Source organism: Cetorhinus maximus, unplaced genomic scaffold, assembly GCF_964194155.1.
Source record: "Cetorhinus maximus unplaced genomic scaffold, sCetMax3.hap1.1 HAP1_SCAFFOLD_257, whole genome shotgun sequence".
Lineage (NCBI taxonomy): Eukaryota > Metazoa > Chordata > Chondrichthyes > Lamniformes > Cetorhinidae > Cetorhinus > Cetorhinus maximus.
The window spans coordinates 243,352-247,998 of record NW_027596217.1 but is presented as its reverse complement, the minus strand read 5'-3'; positions in this window follow the sequence as shown (position 1 = coordinate 247,998).

The window sequence follows — 4,647 nt, the reverse complement described above, 5'->3', positions numbered from 1 at the left end:
AAAAACACCAACAAATTCACCAAAAACGTCACCTTTTAAAAACACCAACAAATTCAACAACCTCAAGGTTGAAAAACTCCAACAATTTCAACAACAACCTCAACAATGGAAAACAACAAATAATTCAACAACAACCTCAACTTTGAGAAACACCAACAAATTCAACAACATCAACGTTGAAAAACAACAACAAATTCAACTGCAACCTCAACTTTGAAAAATACAAAAAAGTTCAAAAAATACCATTGATAACAACAATAAATTCAACAACAACCTCGATATCGTAAATCACCAACAAATTGAACAACAACCTCTACAACGAATAACATCAATATATTCAACAACAACAACAAGCTCAACAATGAAAAACATCAAATAAATCAACAACAACATCAACATTGAAAATCACCAACAAATTCATCAACGACCTCAACATTGAAAAACACCAAAATATTCAACAACAAGCTCAACTTTGAAAAACACCAACAAATTTAAAACCTCAACATTGAAAAACACCAACAAATTCAACCTCAACCACAATATTGAAAATCACCAACAAATTCAACAACAACCTCAACAATGAAAAACACCAAAGAATTCAACAACAATCTCAACAATCAAAAGCACCAACAAATTTAACAAAAAGCTCAACATTGAAAATCACCAAAAAAATCGACAACAATCTCAACTATGAAAAACACCAACAAATTCAACAAACTCAACATTGAAAAATATCTACAAATTTAACTGCAACCTCAACTTTAAAAAATACAAAAAAGTACAAAAAAACATTGATAACACCAATAAATTCAACAACAACCTCAATATTGAAAGTCACCAACAAATTCAGCAACAACCTCAACAATGAATAACAACAAAAAATTCAACAACAACAACCTCAACAATGAAAAACACCAAAAAATTCAAAAACAAACTCAACATTTTTAAAATCACCAACAAATTCAACAACAAAATCAACAATGAAAAACACCAAAAAATTCAACAACAACCTCAACTTTGAAAAACACCAACAAATTCAACTGCAAACTCAACTTTGAAAAATACTTAAAAGTTCAAAAAATACCATTGATAACACCAACGAATTCATCAACAGCCTCAATATTGAAAATTACCAACAAATTCAACAACAACCTCAACAATGAAAAACACCAAAAAATTCAACAACAACAACCTCAACAATGAAAAATACCAGAAAATTCAACAACAACCTCAACAATGAAAAACACTTAAAAATTCAACAACAACCGCAACATTGAAAAACTAAAACAATTTCAACAACAACCTCAACAATGAAAAATACCATGAAAGTCAACATCAACCTCAACAATGAAAAACACCTTAAAATTCAACAACAACCTCAACTTTGAAAAACTAAAACAAATTCAACAACAACCTCAACTTTGAAAAACACCAACAAATTCAACAACCTCAACATTGAAAAACACCAACAAATACAACAACAACCTCAACTTTTAAAAATACAAAAAGTACAACAAAATAAAAATTGATAACAACAACAAATTCAACAATAACCTGAATATTGAATATCACCAACAAATTCAACAATGACCTCAACAATGAAAACCATCAAAAAATTCAAATGCAACCTCAACTTTAAAAAATTCAAAAATGTTATTAAAATAACATTGATAACTCCAAGAAATTCAACAACAACCTCAATATTAAAAATCACCAACAAATTCAACAACAACCTCAACAATGAAAAACACCAAAAAATTCAACAACAACCTCAACTTTGAAAAACACAAACAAATTCAACAACCTCAACATTGAAAAACACCAAAAAATTCAACTGCAACCTTAACGTTGAAAAATAGAAAAAAGTTCAAAGAAAACGGTTGATAACATCAATAACTTCAACAACAACCTCAATATTGAAAATCACCAACAAATTCAACAACAACCTCAACAATGAAAAACATCAAAAATTGAGCAACAACCTCAACTTTGAAAAACACCAACTAATTCAACTTCAACCTCTACTTTGAAAAATATAAAAAAGTTCAAAAAAAACCATTGATAATACCAATAAATTCAACAACACCCTAAATATTGAAAATCATTAACAAATTCAACAACAACCTCAATAATGAAAAACATCATATAATTCAACAACAACCTCAACAATGAAAAACACCAAAAAATTCAACAACAACCTCAACATTGAAAAACTCTGACAATTTCAACAACAACCTCAACAATGAAAACCACCAACAAATTCAACAACAAACGCAACATTTAAAATCACCAACAAATTCAAAAACAACATCAACAATGAAAAACATCAAACATTCAACAACAACCTCAACTTTGAAAAAAACGAACAAATTCAACTTCAACCTCTACTTTGAAAAATTTTAAAAAGTTTAAAAAAAACCATTGATAATACCAATAAATACAACAACAACCTCAATATTGAAAATCACCAACAAATTCAACAACATCCTCAACAATGAAAAACATCAAAAAATTCAACAACATCCTCAATTTTGAAAAACACCAATAAATTCAACAACAACCTCAATATTGAAAATCACCAACAAATTCAACAACAGCCTCAAGAATGAATAACATCATAAAATTCAACAACAACAACCTCAACAATGACTAACAACAACAGATTCAACAACCTCAACATTGAAAAACACGAACAAATTCAACTGCAACCTCATCTTTGAAAAATACAATAAAGTTCACAAAAAACCATTGATTACACCAATAAATTCAACAACAACCTCAATATTGAAAATCACCAACAAATTGAACAACAACCTCAACAATGAATAACATCAAAAAATTCAACAACATCAACCTCAACATTGAAAAACACCAACAAATTCAACAACAACCTCAACAATGAAAAACACCAAAAAATGCAACAACAACCTCAACATTCAAAAACACCAACAAATTCAACAAAAACCTCAACAATGAAAAATACCAAAAATTCAACATCAACCTCAACTTTGAAAAACACCAACAAATTCAACAACCTCAACATTGAAAAACACCAACAAATTCAACTGCAACCTCAACAATGAATAACATCAAAAAATTCAACAACAACAACCTCAACAATGAAAAACACCAAAAAATTCAACTACAAACTCAACATTTAAAATCGCCAACAAATTCAACAACAACCTCAACTTTGAAAAACACAAAAAAGTACAAAAATCACCAATGATAACACCAATAAAGTCAACATCAACCTCAATATTGAAAATCACCAAACAAAGTCAACAACAACCTCAACATTGCAAAACACCAACAAATTCTACAACAACCTCAACAATGAAAAACAACATAAAATTCAACAACAACCTCAACATTGAAAAAGACCAACAAATTCAACTGTAACATCAACTTTGAAAAATACAAAAAAGTTCAAAAAAACACATTGATAACACCATAAAATTCAACAACAACCTCAACATTGATTAACTCCAACAATTTCAACAACAACCTCAACAATGAAAAACAATAAAAAATTCAACAACAACCTCAACATTCAAAAACACCAACAAATTGATCAACAACCTGAACAATGAAAAACACCAACAAATTCAACAACAACCTCAACATTTAAAAATACAAAAAAATACAACAAAATAAAAATTGATATCAACAACAAATTCAACAACAACCTCAACAATGAAGAACATCAATAAATTCAACTGCAACCTCAACTTTGAAAAATACAAAAAAGTTATTAAAAAAACCTTGATAACACCAATAAATTCAACAACAACTTCAATATTGAAAATCACCAACAAATTCAACAACAACCTCAACAATAAAAAACATCAAAAATTCAACAACAACCACACCAATGAAAAACACCAAAAAATTCAACAACAAACTCAACATTGAAAATCATTAATCAAATTCTACAACAAACTCAACAATAATAAACATCCAAAAATTCAACACAACCTCAACATTCAAATACACCAAAAAATTGAGCAACAACCTGAACAATGAAAAAGACCAAAAAATTCAACAACATCCTCAACTTTGAAAAACACCAACAGATTCAACAACAACCTCAATATTGAAAATCATTAACAAATTCAACAACAACCTCAACATTCAATAATACCAAGAAATTCAACAACAACCTCAACAATGAAAAACACCAAAAAATTCAACAACAACCTCAACTTTGAAAAACACAAACAAATTCAACAACCTCAACATTGAAAAACACCAAAAAATTCAACTGCAACCTTAACTTTGAAAAATACAAAAAAGTTCAAAAAAAACGGTTGATAACATCAATAAATTCAACAACAACCTCAATATTGAAATTCACCAACAAATTGAACAACAACCTCAACAATGAATAACATCAAAAAATTCAACAACATCAACCTCAACATTGAAAAACACCAACAAATTCAACAACAACCTCAACAATGAAAAACACCAAAAAATGCAACAACAACCTCAACATTCAAAAACACCAACAAATTCAACAAAAACCTCAACAATGAAAAACACCAAAAATTCAAGATCAACCTCAACTTTGAAAAACACCAACAAATTCAGCAGCCTCAACACTGTAAAACACCAACAAATTCATCTGCAACCTCAACAATGAAT